The sequence below is a fragment of the Gracilinanus agilis genome, chromosome 4, assembly GCF_016433145.1.
Source record: "Gracilinanus agilis isolate LMUSP501 chromosome 4, AgileGrace, whole genome shotgun sequence".
NCBI classification, from domain to species: Eukaryota; Metazoa; Chordata; class Mammalia; order Didelphimorphia; family Didelphidae; genus Gracilinanus; species Gracilinanus agilis.
Genome location: NC_058133.1, coordinates 222,416,115 through 222,438,413, shown reverse-complemented (window position 1 = coordinate 222,438,413; position 22,299 = coordinate 222,416,115). Strand labels below are relative to the sequence as shown.

At 34.1% G+C, this 22,299-nt stretch overlaps 1 protein-coding gene across 3 annotated transcripts in view; it reads right to left on the bottom strand.

Annotated features, from left to right (window-relative positions):
* The window catches only part of PRKCA (protein kinase C alpha), a 553,531-nt gene that overhangs the window by 175,714 nt on the left and 355,518 nt on the right, over positions 1–22,299 (bottom strand). The gene's annotated exons all lie outside the window — the stretch shown is intronic.

Below are 22,299 nucleotides of genomic sequence, written 5' to 3'. Positions count from 1 at the left end.
GAATCCATCAGGCCTTGGCGATGTTTTCTTAGGGAATTCTTTGATGGCTTGTTCAATTTCTTTTTCTGATATGGGATTATTTAGGTATTCTATTTCTTCTGCTATTAATCTAGGCAATTTATATTTTTGTAAATATTCATCCATATCTCCTAAATTGTTATATTTATTGCCATATAATTGGGCAAAATAGTTTTTAATGATTGCCTTAATTTCCCCTTCATTAGAGGTGAGGTCTCCTTTTCATCTTTGATACTATCAATTTGGCTTCCTTCTTTCCTTTTTTTTATTAGATTGACCAGTACTTTGTCTATTTCATCTGTTTTTTCAAAGTACCAGCTTCTAGTCTTATTTATTAATTCAATAGTTCTTTTACTTTCGATTTTATTAATTTTTCCCTTGGTTTTTAGTATTTCTAATTTAGTTTTCATCTGGGGATTTTTAATTTGCTCGCTTTCTAATTTTTTGAGTTGGATGTCCAATTCATTAATCTCTGCCCTCCTTAATTTGTTAATATATGCACTCAAGGATATAAATTTCCCCCTGAGTACTGCCTTGGCTGCATCCCACAGAGTTTGGTAGGATGTCTCATCATTGTCATTTTCTTCAATGAAATTGTTGATTGTTTCTATGATTCCTTCTTTGACAAATTGGTTTTGAAGAATCATATTATTTAATTTCCAATTAGTTTTTGATTTTCCTGTCCAGGTTCCCTTACTAATTATTGTTTTTATTGCATTATGATCTGAGAAGGTTACATTTATTATTTCTGCTCTTTTGCATTTGTTTGCAATGATTCTATGCCGTATAACATGGTCAATCTTTGTGAATGTGCCATGTGCAGCTGAGAAGAAGGTGTATTCATTTTGTCCCTATTTATTTTTCTCCACATATCAATTAAATCTAATTTTTCTAGGACTTCATTCACCTCTCTTACCTCTTTCTTATTTATTTTTCGGTTTGATTTATCTAGATCTGACAGAGGAATATTTAGATCTCCCACTAGTATGGTTTTACTATCTATTTCCTTCTTGAGCTCTGCCAGTTTCTCCTTTATGAATTTGGGTGCTTTGCCACTTGGTGCATACATATTGAGCAGCGTTATTTCCTCATTGTTTATAATGCCTTTAATCAGGATGTAATGACCTTCCCTGTCTTTTTTAATCATATCTATTTTTACTTTGGCTTTGTCAGAAATCATAATAGCCACTCCTGCCTTCTTTTTCTCATTTGATACCCAAAAGATTTTGCTCAAACCCTGAACCTTAAACTTGTGTATGTCCACCCGCTTCATATGTGTTTCTTGTAGACAACATAGGGTGGGATTTTGGTTTCTAATCCACTCTGCTATTTGCTTCCGTTTTATGAGTGAGTTCATCCCATTCACATTCTGAGTTATAATCATCAGTTGTGCATTTGCTGACATTTTCAAATCCTCCCCCATTCCTACCCCCTTTTTTCTTATACTTTTTTTCCTTTTAAACCAGTGGTTTGCTATTGAGCCGCTATCCCTCATCCCCTCCCTTGATTAACTTCCCTTTCTACCCCTTCCCTTATTTCCCCCCCTCTTTTTGTTTTTAAGTTCTTATGAATTCCCTCCCCCTTCTCCCCTCCCTTTTTTTGTCCTCCCCACTCCCCTGCTCCCCTTGGTTTATCCCTTCTAACTTTCTCAGAAGGGTTAGATAAGAGTTTTATGTCCCAATGGATAGTATAGCTACTCTTCCCTCTCCGGGTTGATTACACTAAGAGTAAGGTTTGATTATTATCTCTTAATGCTCTCTTCCTCTCCTTCTTATAATAGTATTTGTCCCCTCTCCCTCCCATGCCCTCTTTGTGTGTAATAGAATATCCTATTTTCTTATTCACTCAAGTTTCTCTTGGTGTCCCCTGCTATTCACCCCCTCTTTCCCATCCCCCATGCCATCTTAGATTATTTATTGTTCCACTCTCACCCTGTGAATTATTCTTCTGATTACTATAATAGTGAATAGAGTTCACTACAGAGAATTATACATAACATTTCTCTACATAGGAATACAGATAATTAGATCTCACTGAGGCCCTTAAAAAGGCAAATTTAAAAATTATAAGTTTTCTTTCTTTCCCCTCTGTATCTTATTTACCTTTTCATGTTTCTCTCGATTTTTGTGGTTGGATATCAAACTTTCCATTTAGCCCTGGTCTTTTCTGTGCAAATACCTGGAATTCTTCAATTTTGTTGAATGCCCATACTTTCCCCTGGAAATATATAGTCAATTTTGCTGGGTAGTTGATCCGTGGTTGCAGGCCCAGCTCTCTTGCCTTTCTGAATATCGTATTCCAAGCCTTGCGATCTTTTAGTGTGGAGGCTGCCAGATCCTGTGTGATCCTGATTGGTGCTCCTTGATATTTGAATTGTTTCTTTCTGGCTTCTTGTAAGATTTTTTCTTTTGCTTGGAAACTCTTGAATTTTGCAATGATATTTCTGGGTGTTTTCCTTTCTTGATCGAATGTCGCGGGTGTTCTATGAATCCTTTCAATGTCTATATTGCCCTCTTGTTGTAGGACTTCAGGGCAATTTTGCTGAATAATTTCTTTAAGTATGGAGTCCAAGTTTCTATTAATTTCTGCCTTTTCTGGAAGACCAATGATTCTCAAGTGTTCTCTTCTCGACCGGTTTTCTTGGTCTGTCACTCTCTCATTGAGATATTTCATGTTTCCTTCTATTTTTTCAGTCTTTTGACTTTGTTTTATTTGTTCTTGTTGTCTTGAGAGATCATTAGCTTCCAATTGCTCAATTCTAGCCTTTAAGGATTGGTTTTCGGCTATAATCTTTCGGTTTTCGGCTATAATCTTCTGGTTTTCGGCTATAATCTTCTGGTATTCCTTTTCAATCTGGTCATTTCTGTTGTTCAATTTACTTATCAGTTCATTTGGTTTCTGAGCTTCACTTTCCAATTGCAAGATTCTACATTTTAAACAGTTATTTTCTTGCCAGATCTCTTCCATTTTCCTCAAAATCTCAGTTTTGAACTCTTCCATAGCTTGTGAGGAGTTTTCCTTATTTGAGGAGGGTCTGGATGCTTGTTTGTTCTCCTCCTCTGTTTGCTCGGTTGCCTGGATTTTCTCTGTGTAAAAGTTGTCGAGTGTTAAAGACTTCTTTTTCTTGTTGTTAATCTTTCTCTTCTGAGCTTCCTGAGACTGGGTAGCCATCGTTAGCCCAGCAGCTTCTCAGGTTTATCCTTGCGCTCAAGGTCTGTCCGTGGTCTATTGGCTTCTGAGGTCTGTCTGGTTTTTTCCAAGGTCAAGACCCCTTGTGGACCCCCTTGCTTGATCCTCTGCTGGAGGTTTCTTTACAAGTCTCAGGGCGCTGCTTCCACAGTCATATACCCGTCTGCACTGGTTCCCCACTCAGGGTTTCAGAGCTTTAGTTCTTGGCTGTGTCTGCCTCCACCCACGCCTCCACCAGTGCCTGGGCTCTCAGCCTGAGCTCTGAGCCCTGCGTCCACTCCCGGAGTCCTGCTCCCGCGCTCAAATTCCAGGTGCGCTCACTAGCTTCCTGGGGTCCCAAATCTTGCTGCTCTCAGGAACAGGCCCCGGAGCCGCCAATGACTCAATGGGTGCCCCAAACTTGCTCCACCTCTTCCTAGCTGGCCTCCGCGCTATAGGTGTTGTGTGTGGAGGGGGTGGGGGTGGGGTGGTTGCTCAGCCCGTGATTTAGTGAGAGCTGTTTCACCCCTTTATAGCATGGAGATGCCTCGATTCCACGTACCTTCCACGCCGTGCCCTGTTGTGGGGTTCCTCCGTTCGTCTGGACTTGTTTTTATGTCCCCTTGAGGAGTTTTGTGTGTTTCGGTCAGGAGAGGTTAAGAGCTGCTTCTTACTCTGCCGCCATCTTAACCCGGAACCAACATAAGGTATTTTTTCAGGAGATATATGAAAGATCAGAGAATAGCAAGTAACTAATTTAGCTAAAGGAAGATAAAATTGGGATGATAAGTATGACCAGATCTTAGAAGTCTTCAAAAACTGGACAAAGGGATTTAGACTTTATTCAATAGGTAACAGATTGATTAAAGGTAATTCAGGTGGTCACTATCTTTGCAACAATTTAAAATTTCTTGAGGCCTATTCTACCTTAATTCCCACTATTTATCTGTGTCAGTCTTACTTTATTTCACTCAAACAAGGAGGACAGGTTTTAGTCTTATATGTCTAGATAATTATCTCAATCCCTTGAGCTCTGAAAGTGTTATTGCTATGATAAACCATGGGCAGGGAAGACCTAATAAAAAGACTAGAAGGAGAATAAGAATTTTGACAGTCCTGGAATTTCAAAATGAATTTTATGCTCACAATCTTTCCATTTCCCTCTTTTGGAATGTTGCAATTCTGAAAGTCCTTGAAGAAAAAAGCGCATTTCAGATATTCTTAAGGAGATAGTTATTTCTACTAAAGGTATGTGTCAATGCGCTAGCCTTATAGTTTGATTCTGTTTCATCATGCTTTTTCACCAATTTGGGAAATTTACTTTTTTTCTATTAAAAATATGAAGGCATAAAATAATATGAAAGTTAAATAAGGAAGTTTTTTTATACCTAGACTGTATCACAATTCATTTATTAAACATATATGTCCCAGTTATAACCAAAGGAACACTTCACAATTGCACTGACATGAAAAAAGTTACAAGATATCAATTTTCTAAGATGCTTCATCTTGCATTGAAGTAACAGCCTTGTCATTTTGTGACATCATAATTCCCATGGCAAAACATATTATCTGTACTTCATTTTATAATCTCATTTTTGGACCACAGAAAGAAAATCAAGAAAAAAAATAAAGCATTATACTCAAAGGTGACCAAAGAGAACAATTACCAACTTCAGGGGAAAAAAATCTGTTCAATAGGTTTTTGCCTCAAGTCTCTTAAGTGGAAGAATTAGAAGATAATAGCCAGAGTCTGTGTTGAATTTCAGAACTTTATGCACCCACTCCCAGCTTTGCTAACTAATTGCTCTGTGGCATTGAGGAATGGATGAAGCCTTTTAATTCTTGGATACAGATAATGCTAATAATTTGTGAAGTACATTATACCCACTAATGACAAATATACCCAAGACTTAATGGGTATTTTATAAAACTTCCCATGGGGAAAATAGCTGATGTGAAATTGCCAGGCATTCAACAGTGTTGTCCTAAAACACAACATTTCCTCCTCCCAGGAGGAAAATAAAAGTTCTGCTTAGTTGGAACCATTTCTTTCAAATACTGTCATAAACTCCTAATGCTAGCTTCCCCTATTACTCCCTGGAAAGGCAGTATAATCAGTAAAAAGAGCATTCACACAAGAACACTGCACCTTACAAGCCAACTTCAAATCCTGTCTCCTCCAGTTACTTCTACTTAATACTTCTGTTATCTTTAACAGGTAATTTTACTTCTCCAGACCTTTTTCCTAATCTGTAAAATGAGAGGTATTAGAATAAATAACCTTTAAGGTTTGAAAGTCTTTAAGCTCTAAATCTAGGATTATATGGTAACAAATTTTTGAAGACAGTGGCAAGAGTCATTGCTCTAGGGTTTGTGGTTTTTTGGGAAGGTTGACAAAACCTTCCTAGGAAAAAAGGGCTTGTCTTGAAGGAAGAATGAGCATAAGGAATGGGAGGAGTCATAGAAATGGAACCAAAAGAATTACCTCCATAAAGAGCAGACAAGATGGAGCCGTGGTTAAAACTCCTAGTCTCAGGATGGTATAGACAAAATATGCACAACCCACAACTAAGGGTCAGTCTTCTCTAGCTGGTGACCAAGCCTAATGATCTTCATTTCCTATCTCCTTTCTTTCTTTGTTTTGAGAGGTTGAGTACTTCAAAAATTATTTCTTTCTCTTTTTCAACATGATGCTTACTCTCCCTTCTGAATTTAAAATTTTATTTGATTTTCTTAAGCCAACAAATGTCTATTTTAATAGTTGTTAAACTGAGGGTGCCATTGTTTGAATACAGAATATTGAATGGAGATTCAGAATGACCCAAGAAGTAAGATTTAAACTCTTGTATCTGCCAGAGAAAAATTTTTGTCTGGGGGGCTCAAGCCAAAAGACAGAGAGTACTATTGTACGAACATTCACTAGGTGATCTCTGGGCATCGAAATGATTCTAAAGAGCGTAGGAATCTAAGAAGTTGATAACAAGGCAGGTATCCTTCATTAACTGAGCCTGGTTTGAACAGAAACCAAGAAAAGTCATGAATATGTCAAGGAAGGAGCAACCCACTCAACAAAAAAGGGGGTCATAACGTCAAATGACTGACAGCCTTGTCAATCTGGGGATTGTGGAAGAAGGAATTGGCAAAGGTAAGAGAAAGAGAAATTCAGACCTCTCCCTTCCACACCTAAGCTTCCTTTATGTGTGCAGATTGGACCAAACTCGTCAGTAGTTTTTTTTATTTCAATCAGTTATCTCACCAAGAGGTTGGGAGAGCCTTTATTAGTATCACATTTAAATAGTGGCTCTTGTGTCTGTGCTAGTAAAAAGGTAGATTGACAAGGCTGTCAGTCATTTGAAGTTCTGACCCCCTTTTTTGATATTGGCTGTTCAGATACTCATTTGCCTTTGATAAGTGATGGTTCTGTTCCTTTACCCTCAGAGTTACTTTGCAAATCAATGGCTAATCCTTGCTAGTCTGTAGGTTAAGCCTTATTTTCTAAGCTTCTAAGGAGCAGGCTCTGATGTTGTGATTGGCATGGTTCCATTACACTCCTCTTAGGCCACTCAGTAATTTCTTAATGAAGTCAATAAAAGTTTATAAGTGCATGGCTCCAAAAGAAGAGATATAAGAAGAATCTCAGTCTTGCAGAGGTCTTTAGGAGCAGAACATTGCATATATTTTTAGATTTTTAAAAAATACATAGGTCAATTTTGCTGATTTTCCTCTTATTCCTCATTTTTCCTTTAAAAATATTCTTTGTTATTTGGAATGGTTTCCTAGGAAGTGAAGGAGGATACCAGGAGACATGGAAGTGATATAAAAGGATAGTAATAAGATTTTTTTAAAAAAGAAAGTCTATAATTAAAAAGTCTAAAATTTAAAAAGAAAGCCTAAAGGTAAAAAATATAAAGGTCCAATATATCCTAAAATATTTATAGCAGTACTCTTTGTGGTAGAAAAGATGTGAAAATAAAGAATCAAATGTTGAATAGATAAAGGAATTATGTATAAATGTTGCTCTGTTGTTTCAGTTGGGTCCAATTCTTCACGATCCCATTTGGGGTTTTCTTGGCAAAGATCCTGGAGTGGTTTTCCATTTCCTTTTCTTGCTCATTTTACAGATGAGGAAACAGAAGCAAACAGGCTTAAGGGACTTGCCTAGGGTCACACAGCTAGTTGGAGGTTTGATTTGAACTCAAGTCCTCCTGAATCTACAGCTGGTTCTCTATCCATTATGCCATTTAGTTGCCAGGCATGAATATAATGGAATATTATTATGTTGTAAGAAATGTCATATATGAGAAATTCATTAAAAAACAGTGGAAAGACTATTTATGAATATGATACAGATCTGATACAGATCTAAGAAAGAAGAAAACAATACAAAATAATAGATCACATTTATTTAAAGCCTTGAGGTTTACAAAGCACTATTATATATATCATCTCATGTTGTCCTCACAACAAACCTGTGAAGCAAGTGCTACTATTGACTCCATTTTGTAAATTAGGAAACTGAGGATGAGGGAGATTAATTAACTTGTATAGGGACACATAATTGGTAAGACAGGATTTAAACTCAGGTGTTACTAAGTACAGCTACTCTAGAACCACATCAATATAAAAAACAATTAAAAATAAAAGGGCAATTATTGCATAATGGTTAATCAAGTTCCCTGGAAGCAAAATGAAATGCTGTCTCCTTTCTTTTGTTGATGAGATAGAGGATCCTGGAATATAGCATGTTTCATATATTGCTAGACATAAAATATCTTTGGTAGAATTTTTTCTTCTTTCTTTTTGCTACAAAGGAACAAAGAATACTGGTAGGGTTGGGGTATCATGATTGACAGCCAGGTAAAAGTTACCAATAAGGCTTTTAAAAAACTTATAGCAGGGCTTTTAAACTTTTTGTGTACATTATAGACTCTTTTGGTAGTCTAGTGAAGCCTCTAGATCCTTTCTCAGAATAATGTATTAAAATAAATAAAATAAGTTATTTGAGATTACAAAGGAAATAAATTATATTGAAATATAGTTTTCAAAATACATATTTTTAAGTCCAAGGATTTCAGGCTTAGAACCTAGATCTATATACAGTCATCAAATTACGATTGCAATTACAGCCATCTCATTTTAGTCTGCATTGTTGCTGAGCAAAAATTATCTAGTTTCTAGCCAAGTTCTATTCAATCCAGTTAACGTATAGCATTTTATGATGTGTGGATCTTGAACATTTCCCAAAACATAAAATCCCTTGAATAACAAATCATTTTATTATGAAGCATAAGCCATGTCTCAACACTAGTCTTTTATTATTTGTTTGCTTCTAATTTTTATCTGAGAGCCACAAAACTGGTAGATGCCTAAAGCTTTAAACAAATAATAACTATACATTGTATATATTTAGATAAATTTTTTCATTATAAACTGTCCCACCGAAAATTATCATTATATACTTGTGAACAGTATTTACTGTGTTATCTCTAGCATCTATCTTCAATTTTACTTTTATATAGCTTTTTATACTTAGTTTTCAGTGTCTTCTTCCCCCATTAGAATGTGAGCTCCTTGAGAATAAGGATCATCTTTTACCTTGTTTGTATCCCCAGTATTAAGCACAATGTGTGGTACAGAATAGGTACTTAATTATTGCTTTCTGACTGAATAGAGGAGAAATTTTAATGGTGAATTACAAGTTTGAATTTAGTGTATTTCTTTGATCGAAAATAGAATGATGCTTTGATTTTTCTTAGAAAATTAGGCTATCTTATTTCAATATTAGAAGGTCTTCAAAGGATCATCTGCTTCATTCTTTTTCTATGCGAAGCAGCATTCTATTACCAAAATTAGGAGAGAAGGAGGATAGGTTTTTAGTACCAGCAGGAACACATATTGGTTCTGCTCTCATGGAAATTCAATGAAGAATGGTTCCAAATAGGTCCTTCAAAGGCAGGTGTTTTTTTTTTCCACTTCTTATTAGTAATAGTGTGGCTCTTTGTCATAAAAACATACAAGCCTATACTTCAAAATGTCAAAGAACTGTCATTCAAATTTGTACTCTTTTTGTTAATAAAGACCCTCTAGGCTTGCTGTGACTGAAAAAAAAGAACCTCCACCTGGTAACTAATGACCCTCCTCTTAGTTTGACTGGTCTTTGGACAAATGTCCCAGATATCCATCATGAGGCTCATACATGAAGCCTTTACAGTTTGTTTACATTTATATGGACTTATAGTCCTGTGGTATATACTTTCAAAATCCAAGCTCAAATCCATGTTATGATAAGACATCAGTTTAATCTTTTTTGTAGAACATACACATACACACATATCTTCTCTCTCTGTCTCTCTCTTTCTCTCTCTCTCTCCTAAAACAAAATTTATACCCAGTTCAAAAATAGGTCATATTTGTCCCTAAGATTTTCCATAAAAATTTTTGGCCTGACAAATTAAAATAAGTCCTGGAAAGCAAACTATGATCCATTTTCCTCTTTATGCCTTGACTGTCCCTCTTGCTTCTTTCTTTTACTCTATAGATCAATATTTCTTTTTTGTTCTCCTTTTAAAAAAACCCATGAAATAACTGGTTTTATTGCTTAACCTTTTCTTAATAATTTCACTTATTTACACTGGCTCATCATTGAATTAATTTTCTGTTTTAATCTTAAGATGTGGTAATGCCAATATTTGATGTTATGAATCAGATAATGAAGTCAAATAACAGTCACTTAGAAGTGAATATAGCTGTCACATTTTCAAAGAACAAATCCCTATCTTAAAATGAACCTAAAACATGAGAAAAAAACCAGAAACACCTAGTTGACCTTCATGAAGAAAAACAGGTCATATCTGGTGAGACATAGAAAAATGACATTGACCAGATATTCCATCTTTAAAAAAATTTAATTCCACTTGACCCATCACACTTATGATGAATACTCTTTTAAAATCCATTTACTTTTTTTTAAAACAGGCAAACTTTTCATCAGGAAAATGTTGAGTGTGACATATGCATTTTATATTATTCTCTCCATTCTTCTCAGAAGCTCTTAAAAAATAAATATGTCTATATTACTTAGAAATTCAAATGGAGAAACTTGATTTTCTCCAGACTGCCTTGTTGCAGAAAATTGTACTTTAATTCTGAGGAAAGATTGATCTACATCTAATTATATTGCCTTTCATTATTTCTTTCCAACAATACCATTTGTAATTTTAAAAATTATATATATATATAATATATTTTTTACTATTTGAGGCAAAGTTAGGTAAGTGTAGAAGCATGAACTATGACATGAAAAGCATGGCGTTTTACAATGTTAACTAACTTAATTCATGCTACTTCTGCCACTAATCAGCTGTGACCCTATGCAAGTCTCCTACCATTTATGTGTGCCAGTTTCTCATTCATAAAATGGGAGGTTTGGATTAGATGCTACATAAGATCCCACTCCATTTATATCACATTTATATTTATATTTGTGTATATATCATATTTATATCATAGAACATGGAAAATGAGGAAAAATTGTTTTTCCTTCTGAGATGTTTCTGAGGCAATTTGACCTTAATACATTTTGTCATTTCTTGTTTTATTAAATTATTTAATACACTTGCATTTAAAGTTGTACTTGTTAGGTCTCAAGTTTGTTGTTTTCCTCTCTTTATTTATTTTTAATATTTCTTGGTTCCCTTCCTCTTTTAAGTTGGTATTTTGTCCCCAAGATTAATTTTGCTTATACTACTTTAATCCTAATGTGGTATTGGAAATTTGGGAGTCCTTGAACTAATTTTGAGGTCCCTGATCTAAACTTCCTGTGAACATTTAGGGGGTTTTTCAAACTACATTTCCCATGATTCCTGGCTTGCATAATCATGTAGGCAGGAAGTGTAATAACGTAGAGAGAAGAATAAAAAGGAAGTGGCATTCACTCTTTCCAACTGAAGCAGCATGGTGATGGAGGTAATGGAGGGTCTTTTAAAATGACTCTTAACATGGCACGTGGCTTCATTTTTCTAATGGCTGCCAATAAATCTTTTAAAACCCTAATATTTTTAAATCTATTCCTTTATGTCCATTTTATTTCGTACACTAGACTATTCCCAGTAATTCTCCCCTTTCTCCTAATCCTACTTGCTTACCTTATTCTGTGTTCCAATTGACAATTTGTCTTTTAATTTTTTTAGTTATTTATTTTTCACTCTATTATGTCCCTTCTCTTTTCCTGCCCAGTCAAGCAAGTAGTTCAAAGTGTTTCTCCTCCAAACCCTTCCTAGAACTACTTGGGTTTTTTGTAGCTATTTTTTTAGTATCCTTTGGTAAAAACTTTCTTTTGCTTTATCCTCCATATGAGTCTGGTTCCCTTTGGGTCAAATCATGTTTTTTTCTTTATTATCTCTGTGTCTTTCATGGCTTTAAACTTCTGGGGTACAAGATTTTTTGTCCATCCAATTGTAAATGCAATTATAGAACTTGCCCTTCTCCCCTGTCTTGCCTCATTCATGGGAGAACAATGCTGCATGGTAGGAGCTACCCTGTGCCACAGTTTGTGTATTTTAGGCTCTTCTGCTCTATCTAAGGTCAGACTACATGCTCAAGGTCATGCTGACCCATCTCTGGATCTATGTTCTACCCCTTCTACCTCACAAAAATTTGGGATTGGATGGTGATAAGAACTCATATCTTTTTTCCCCCAAGACAAAAAAAAAATCTACCCACTGAGACACTACAGTTTCTTAGAGGATATAGCCTTTCAACATGCCAGCTTTTCCCAGATGAGTACTATCACAAGATCACTGTCCCCTATATATTCTCCTCTATGAAAATCTTCAGAGAAATTCCACCTCTTCCTCCTTTGGGACAACACCCTCCCTTCTAATACCCTAAATAGATTTCCTACTTTCATTCTCTTTCACTTTTTACAAGAGATTCTCTTCTCTTTACTAATAGATTAATAGGAATTAACATTTCTTCATTATTTAGTCATGGACTTGGTAGGAGGTACATCTATTTTCCTCTTCCCTCCCATTTCTTCAACTTCCTACTCTATTAATCCCTAGTGCAAAAGGCAATTGATTCCCATGAGTGAAGTAGATGACAGGGAATTTAGTTCATGTTATCCCTGTTCAACTTTTTCACCTTTGCTTTTCCTGAGTTTTTAAGCACTCCTGAAAACATCCACTTCTTAGTTCCTCTTTATGTGTTGATTGTCCCTCTTGGTTCTTTCTTTTACTCCACAGGTTAATCTTTCTTTTTTTGTTTTTGTCCCCTTAAAAAAAACCCTACATGAAATATCTAGTTTTATTGCTTAATCTTTTTTTAATAATAGCACTTATTTAAATTTCATATCCTTATATATAAGGTATCCGCAAATAAAAAAAAATCTACTCCTGTATTAATGAGTTTTTTTTTCTGTGTTGATGATTACATTCAGTTTTGTAGGAAATTCTCATTTTTGGTTGAATGTGTGAGCTCCATTTTCATTGAGAATATATTGTTCTGTTTGTTTCTCAAATTTCTTGTAATTTCAGAATGATCCTATGTGAAATTTAATTGTTTTATTTATATTATATGATATAAATGTATTTATATTATATCAGCCTTTCTAGGATGCTAAAATTTTTTTGTCATTATTAAAATTATTTAATTTTACCACCTAACCTTTTGTAAGTTTGTTTAAAGTACTAAAGTATGTTTTGTTTGTTCTGGCATTAATCTATGCATTTTCTCATATTTTTCTTTTGTTTTGGTAAAAAGGAATTTCAAAAGTACTGGGTCTACTGAACCTGCACTAATGATGGACCATTCCAGGTCCTATTGACTACACCAACAACTATTAAAATTGGGGAGAAGGACTCATTGATTCATTGTAGTCATGTAAAACAAAGTACCTTCTGTTGATACTGAATAATTGACTGTACCAACCTGTATTTGACTGTGGATATGTGCCTTTGTGAAAGTACATAAACTAGTTGGACAGACTCTTTGTATTGATCATTTGAATTTTGACAATTTGGTATTTTCTCTGAACATATATTATCTTGAAGAATATCTGTATTAGTGACCTGTATTGACTTGATTTGCATTTTGTACCTTTTTTGTGACATTGTTTTGTATTTTCTTCAATGTATTATTGCTTTTATACCTCCATTGTTTTATCTACCTATTTGCACTCACACTGTGGACCATGGCTAAGTTAAGAGGAAATGCATCTAAATTCTTGGGTAAGAACCTTTATATTCTACTCCTCCTTAAGTGACATGAATTGTAATATACATATACTTTTTTTCTCATTGTCACTGATTATATGAGATATTTATATTTTGAAATTTTAGCACATTTTTTTAAATTGCATGTATAATTTTTGTATTTGAAGCACATGTTATCTAAATTGAAATAGTTTTTGATTATAAGATTAGTGTAGGTTTAGTATATCCATTTGTTCTAACTGTAACTGCCTATCCAAAAGCTATAGACTACTGAAACTGCCATTGGTATTTAACCAATATGAAATTTTGCACATATGTCTGATTTGAAGAAATGGGATCAACAAAGGAGCACAGATTTCATCTGTCCAGTGCAAAGAAGCACAGATACCTACACAGTGCCAAAGCAGCATGTACTTAAACTGGCTAACAACAAATGAGCATACAGGTCAAATAGAGAAACTAATCCTACTAGGAGTGCTGAGACTTCTATGCCAATAAAAAAAAGACTTCAACCTAGTGTGAGAATTGAAGTTGCAATGCTTAACATATGTTAAGACGTAGGACTCCTTATGAAAATTTATATCAAGTACCTCACAATTGGCTGTTCTGGCTCTATATTCTATCCCTGAGAAGAAATGACAAAAGAAGAANCATATATATATATATAGTCACTGATTATAGGAGATACATATTTTTGAATTTTTAGCACATTTTTATTAATTGCAATTTGATTTTTCCTAAGAAAATTGAAAGATTTTTTATTATTACACTAGTGTAAGTTTACTATATCCATTAGTCCTAAATGTAACTGCCTGCCCCAAAAGACTTAGACTATTGAAACTGCCATTTGGTATTTAACTAATATGGGACTCAGTACATATGTCTGATTCATGGAAATTGGATCAAAAAAGAAGCACAGACCTCATCTACACAGTGCCAAAGCAGCATGTTTTCAGTTCTAGGCAATTTTCTTGCATTATTAACTACATTATTTTATTTAAGTCTTCTGATGTGCTATACTCTTCTATAATCTTTGCATTGTCTTTCCTTTTCTCTTTTACTTTTAAAATCCTTACTTTCCATTTTAGAGACAATGCTCTGTATTGATTCCAAGAACCAGAAGGGCTACTCAAGGGAGCTGTTAAATGACTTATCACATAGCTAGGAAGTATATGAGGCCAAATTTGAGCCCAGGACCACCTATCTCCAGACCTGGCACTATCCACCGAGCCACTTAGCTACTCCTTATATTGTTTCTTAAAGTCTGTTGCTTTGGATTGTATAAAATTCTTGTCTACTTTTTACTGGTGCTACCTTGAGCTCTTTTCTGCTTAATTTTGCTCCATTTCTGTGTTCTAAATCTAGTCATCTTTTTCATACTTCATAGATTTTTCCATGTTTTCTTTGCTAAATGTTTTTAATTCTGCATTAAGTATTTCATTTTTTGTATTAAGAGCTTTTATTCCTGACTAAATTTATTCCTAATTTGTTCTTTTTTAATTGTAGTTATTTTTTCAGTCATTCTGAGGTTTATTTTTGTGATTCCATCATCTCTGAGAGACCCCACAGGATTTTATTTCCATAGATACCATATTTTTCTTAACGGTGTAGTATTTCTTAGCAGTATAATATCACTTTTTCTTCTGATTTTTAGGATCTTCCCTGCTGGTTTATCTATTTGTATACTGAACTTTTGTTGGGGTCTTTTCTCTTCGCATCTTTGATGATTTAGCTTTATTTTTTCCCTATTCCCCCTCTCTTACTTTATTCTAGTGCTGCAAACCAATGAGAATAGGCTGAAAGGCTATAGACTCTCCAGTCTCCTTGGCTTTGAGGATATTAGGTTTACAGGTTTAAGTTTCTACTTTGAGTAAACTCTAGGGTACAGAACCAGTCTTAGCTAAGTTTCCAGTTGCTGATCCCTGGGCTCAATAGAGTTAACAATACCTGAACATTTTTAGTTCTACCAATTCCTTCTTGACACTATCTTTCATTCACAGTGGCAGATTCAGCAGAGTAGCAGGTGAGGGAAAGAGGTAATTTGGCAGAGTTCCTTTAGCAGTAAGAGTCCTTGCTTTAGGGCCAATGTCCAGCACTTTTGTGACTGTACTCAAAGTTTATCACATGGAATGAAGGTGAGGGAAAGAAGGTTTTCAATTAAACACAAAGTATTAAAGTTCTTTTTCTAATTCATAAACTTTCTATCTTACCTAAAGTTGTTAAAAGTTGTTCTGTCTTTTTATTTTACAGATTTGGTTCTAATTACTCTACATCTGGCATACAATTTCTTTGTAGGTTAAAGAGTTGAAAAAGAGCTTTGCAGAGTGATTAATACACATCTTTACCTACAGTTTATAATTTTGCATCTAATTTTTGCTCCCTTACACTATTAGTACATTATCTTTAGCTCAATTTTTAGGTGACCTTGCAATAGGCTTCAAGAGTCTCTTTGTTAAGGAGGATTACTTAATTGTGCAAAACAGGTTTAATCTGTTGTTGATGTCCTAGTTATTATATTAAGGTTAAGAAGGCAGCTGTTTTAGTCATCTATACCAACACAAATGCTAATAAGATTTGGAAATGAGATTGAAGATTTCCTTCTTAAGATACAAACGACCTTTCTACAATTTCTTCTTGTGTACATCAGTCTAATTCAAACTTGATGATGTTAATTTCAGAAGAATAGAGCAGTAAATACAGCATATATGCATTCAGAAGAATCGAAATGAATAAACATGAATGTACATGCTCTAAAGTTTTAAAATGTCTGTGACTTAAAAAAAAAACAAAATTGTGATCATTTAAGCTTAGAATGGATAATTTCCCTCAACTGCCTAGCTAAGGAAAAACATTTTTAAAAGATTCACAATGCCACAAATTGAGATACTTATCTTTTGAATTTTTATATAACTAGCTAAAGACAAACAAATAAGAATCAGTTAATGAGACACACATTTCTAAATCTTATTTTAAAAATTATACACAAAACACTCTCTCAATGGCCAGCAAATGCTGCATGAAGTATGCCATATAACAACAGAAATGGGCTATAGTTTGTGTTTGTTTTTGTACACATAATAGTATCAAAGGCAATGTAGTAAGGAAGAAAAAAGAAAGCATTTTAAGTTGTAGGATTTGTATTCAAATCTCAGCTTTAATAACTTCATCTGTGATATAAGGAGATTGAATTCTTTATAAGGCGTCTTTTAGCTTTAAACTCTAGGTTTCCATAAACTCAATATTCTCCAAATACAACTTAGTACCAATTCTTATTCAAAGTGATGATGGGTTCTACTATAAACACAAAATGTTGTCTACAGAAGCATAATTTTTCAGTGTCTAGTGATTTATAACCAAACCCAACTTTAGCATCATTTGACAGAAAACCTGAGATATACATTGATTGGTAAGAGAGATTAAGTAAAATTAGCATTTCAGCTTTCCTTACAATTCTCATTGGAGAATGTTGTGTCTACAGAACATAATCCTTATAAGATTATTTCCCCTGACATTGTGCTTACAAAACACCACTTAGCAACATTAAGAAGGAATATCTCTCTTTTGTGTTTTGGCATTTTAATGTCTTCAAAATCAATCAATACAAATTAGGCTGCAAGGAGTTATGCCATAGATCCATAGAAATAGCATGTAACCTGTTGGTTTCTTTACACATTTCTGTGATCATATCATGAGCCATATCTCAAATATAACAAAGGTCAACAGTTATTTTTGCTCATGTTTTAAAAATAAAATGACCTAAGGCAGAGGACTAAACAAAAAAATAATTCATTTTCCAATACAATCTTTGTGCCTCAATTATAAGGCATGAATACCATACTGGTACAGTAGGTAGTCAGATTATTCATCTTATTTTAAAAAATAATATCAAAGCCTGAATGGGCCACTTATTTGATTTATTGATATTTCTGTATTTGTAATACTAATTGTTTAAAATCATAACTTTCTTGAAGGTTTGTATAATGTTTATACACATTATTTTATTGTTCCTGTAAAAAATTGTGATGAGTTAATAACACCATTCGCATTTTACAGATGAGGGCACTTTGAGAGAGGTAATGTGATTTGCTTACAAATATATCAGCTCGGGGCAGCTGGGTAGCTCAGTGGATTGAGAGCCATGCCTAGAGATGGGAGGTCCTAGGTTCAAATCCAGCCTCAGACACTTCCCAGCTGTGTGACCCTGGGCAAGTCACTTGACCCCCATTGCCTACCCTTACCACTCTTCCACCTATAAGTCAATACACAGAAGTTAAGGGTTTAAAATAAAAAAAAAAGAAATATATCAGCTCTATGTATATATGTATATATGTGTATGTATATATACCTAAGTATGTATATATACTAGAGGGAGGATTCTAAGCACAATACTTTTTTCACTGCTATACTACTTCTCATAATTAACATTTTCCCCTGTAGCAAACAATAGAAGCATTCAAAATCTTTCCTTTAATCTAACAAGTGAGTTTTTGGAAAATAAACTGTAGTGGTGAGGCAGAGACAAAATGACAGAGTAAGAGAAGCACTCAGCTGAGCTTTGCCAAATTCCCCAACAAACAACTCTAAAATGATGCCTAAAATAGAATTCTGGAACATCAGAATCAACAAAAAATTAGGTGAAACACTTTTAAAGTTCAGAGCAGATCAGTTTATAGAGCAGAGAGGAAAGGTCAGTTATGGCAGTGTAAGGGCCTTGGTCTTAATTTGAAGATACAGGGAAGGACTAGCAATTGCAGCAGCAGGAGATCCAGGAGGAGTGACTGCACTGGTGACTACATGGAAAAAGTTCCATTCCTGGGTAAAGACCAGAACACAGGCCGGGAGAACAGTAACCATCCCTCTCCTTAGATCATACTACCTTGGAAACCCTGAAAAACCCAAGACTCACTGACATAGCTTTGAAAACAGCATAAGAAAGACCCAATACCTTTCTTGAAGACAATGCCCCCTCCATTCTGGCAGAACCGAACTTCAACACAAAGTTAAAAGTAAAAAAAGAGGCAGGAAAGATGAGCAAACAACAAAACAATAAACTGAAAATCATAAGTTACTATAATGGCAAGGAAGATCAAGACATGAATCCAGAAAAAGACAATTTCTTTGAAGCAGCTACAAGCAAAGCTACAAAGAAGAATATGAATTGGATATAAGCCCAACAAGAATTCCAGGAAAAGTTCAAAAAGATTTAAAAAATCAAATAAGAGAGACAGAGGGAAAATTGGGGGACGAAAAGAGTATGAGAAAAGTATGGAAAGATAATCAGCAGCTTGGTAAAAAAGGCAAAAAAATGCTGAAGAAAACAACTTAAAAATAGAAATCATAAAAGAGGCACAAAAATACACTAAAGAGAACACCTTAAAAAGGAGAATTAGCCAAATAGAAAAAGAGGTACAAAAACTTGCTGAAGAAAATAATTCTTTGAAAATTAGAATTGGGCAAGCAAAAACTACTGATTCAATGAGACTTTAAGAAACAACCAAATCAAAAACAGAAAGGGACAAAAAAGGAAGAAAAGGTGAAATATCTTGTTGGAAAAACAATTGCTCTAGAAAATAGATCAAGGAGAGATAATTTAAGAATTATTGGACTGACTGAAAAATCATGATTTAAAAAAGCCTACATATTTCAAGAAATTATCAAGGAATAATCTAAATATCCCTGATATCCTCAATATATCTACAAAAGTAAACTAGACATTGGAAAAAAGTCACTGACTATTTCATGAAAGATAACAAAATAAAATCTCCTGGGGATATTACAGCTAAATTCTGGAGTTCTGGAGTTCTCAGGTCAAGGAGAAAATATTGCATGCATGTTGTCAGAAAGAAACAATTCAGCTATTGTGGAGTCACAGTCAGGACCACACAAGATTTAACAGTTTCCAGGTTAAAAGGACTGAAAAGCTAGGATTACAACCAAGAATAACAAACCCAGAAAAACTGAGCATTCTCCCTTAGGGATAAAAATCTACATTTAGTCAAATAGATGACTTTTGAGAATTCCTGAAGAAAAATACCTGAATAGAAAATTTGATATTCACACAGAAGGAGCAAGAAAAGCATAAAAAAAAGTAAACTTGGAAGAGTAATTACAAGGGACTCAATGGAGTTGAACTGTTTATATCCCCAAATGGGAAGACAATACAGGTAACTCCTAAGAACTTTATCATCATTAGTACAATTAGGAGTATGCAGAGGGCATGGGTGTGAGTTGGAACTAGATGGCCAATGAGGTACCTTAAAATTCTGTGATTCCAATGAGAATGATGTGCTACCAAAGTGCTTCATCTTAAAAAAAAGTTGTGAGAAAGAAGAATGTACTGGGGAAATGAGGAAAGGAGAGGAAGAGCATGGGAAATCATTTCATGAGGCATGAAAGGTAAAGATTTTACAGTGGAATGGAAGATGAGGTGTGTGGCAGGTAACATTTAAATCTTATTTTCATCAGAATTTGCTCAAAGAAGGAATAAAATACTCATTTGATTCGGCATATAAATCAATCTCACTATACAGAGAAGTTGATGAGGAAAAGTATAAGAAAAGGGGTGGGGGCTGATTGAAGGCAGAACTGATTATAAAATTGGGGTCAGAAGTAATACAAACTATTGAAGAAGACAGAGAAAGGAGAGAGACAGGGAACTACATCTTTAAAAAATGTACCATTCATAATGAAGTAATATCAGTACTATAAATATATGCACCAAATGGCATAGTGTCCAAATTCTTAAAGGAAAAAGTTAAATGAGTTATGAAAGGAAATAAACAGTAAGACTATATCAGTGGGGACTTCAACTTTCCCCTCTCAGAACCACATAAATCTGACCATAAAAATAAACAAGAAAGAAGTTAAGGAGATGTATAGAATATTTGAAAAGTTAGATATGAATGATTTCTGTAGAAAATGGAAAGGCAATAGAAAGAAGTATGCCTTTTTCATAACTGTACATGGCATTTTCATGAAAATTGACCACCAAAAGCAGAAAATATTAAATGAATCCTTTTCAGACCAAAATACAATAAAAATTATATTCATAAAAGGGCTGTGGAAGCATAAAAAATTAAATGGAAAGTAAATAATTGAATCCTTAAGAATGAGTGGGTAAAAAATCATAGAAGCAATCAATAATTTCATTAAAGCAAATAACAACAATGAGGGAACATACCAAAATTTATGGGAGGTATCCAAAGCAGTACTTAGGGGCAAATTTATATCTCTAAATGCTTACATCAATAAAACAGAAAGCAGATCAATTAATTGGCATGAAACTAAAAAAAATATTGAGAAAGAACAAAATAAAAATTCTTAATTAAACAGCAAATTGGAAATTCTTAAATTCAAAGAAGAGATTTATAAAATTAAAAGATAAACCACTGAATTAATAAATAAAGCTAAGAGCTGATTTTATGGGGAAAAATAAAATAAACTACTGGTTAATTTGTTTTTTAAAAAGGAAGAAAACCAAATTACCAACATCAAAAATGAAAAGGGTGAATTCATCAATGAAGAGGAAATTAAAGCAATTATTAGAAGCTATTTTTCCCCTAATTATATGCCAATAAGTGTGACAATTGAAGTGAAATGGATGACTATTTACAAAAATGTAAATTGCTTAGAATAAAAGAAGAGGAAATAGAATATTTAAATAAGTCATGTATGGGCTCCCAAGACTAAATCCCCCAGACAAGATGGATTCATAAGTAAATTCTAATAAACATTTAAAGAAAAATTAATTCTAATACCATATAAATTATTTGTCAAATTAGGCAAAGGAGGAATCCTTTCAAATTCCTTTTATCTAAATATGGTGCTGATACCTAAACCAGGAAGAACACAAAGAGACCTATAAACCAATTGCCTTAATGGATAAATTGATGCAAGAATTTCATATAAATTATAGAGCTAGAAAAAATAATTTAAAAATTCATCTGGAAGAACAAAAATCAAGAATACTAGGGTAATCGATGCAAAAAAAAATGTGAAGGAAGGTAGCTTAGCAGCACCTGATCTCAAACTATTACAAAGTGAAAATGATTAAAACAATCTAGTACTAACTAAGAAAGTACACTATACACAGTAGTAGATGATTATAGTATCCTAGTATTAAAGAAAACCAGAGATTCAAGATTTTGTAACAAGAAATTACTATCCAACTAGAATTGTGAGGAAAACTGGAAACCAGTTTGATAGAAAAGGAGGTATATACCAACATCTCACACCAATTGGCAGGATAATCACAGAATGGATGATAGCATAAAACAATTTCGGGGACCATGGATATATTATCTGTAAGATTTGTGGATAAGGGAAGAATTTATGATCAAATAAGAGATAGAGAGTTTTATGGGATCTAAAGTGGATAATTTTGATTACTGAAATTCAAAAGTTTTGCAGAAGCAGAACCAATGCAGTCAAAATTAGAAGGAAAACAGGAGACAGGGAAAATTTATAGCGTGTTCTTCTGACAAAGGTCTCATTTCTGAAAAATATAGAAATCTGATAAAAATTTATAAGAATATGAGTCATTTTCCAGTTGACAAATGGTCAAAGGGTACAGGCAGTTTTCAGAAGGAAAATATCAAAGCTATCTATAGTCATATGAAAAAATGCTCTAAATCACTAATAATTAGACAAATTCAAATTAAAACAACTTTGAGATACCACCTCACACCTATCACTTTAACTGTGACAGAAAAGGAAAGTGATAAATACAGGTGGGGATTTGGAAAAATAAGGATGCTAATACACAGCTAGGAAAATTGTGATCTGATCTAACCGTTCTGGTAAAATGATTTGGGAACTGTGCCCAAAGGGCCATAAAACTGTGCAAACCCTTTGAACTATTAGTCCATGCCCCGAATGGATCAAAGAGAAAGGAAAAGGA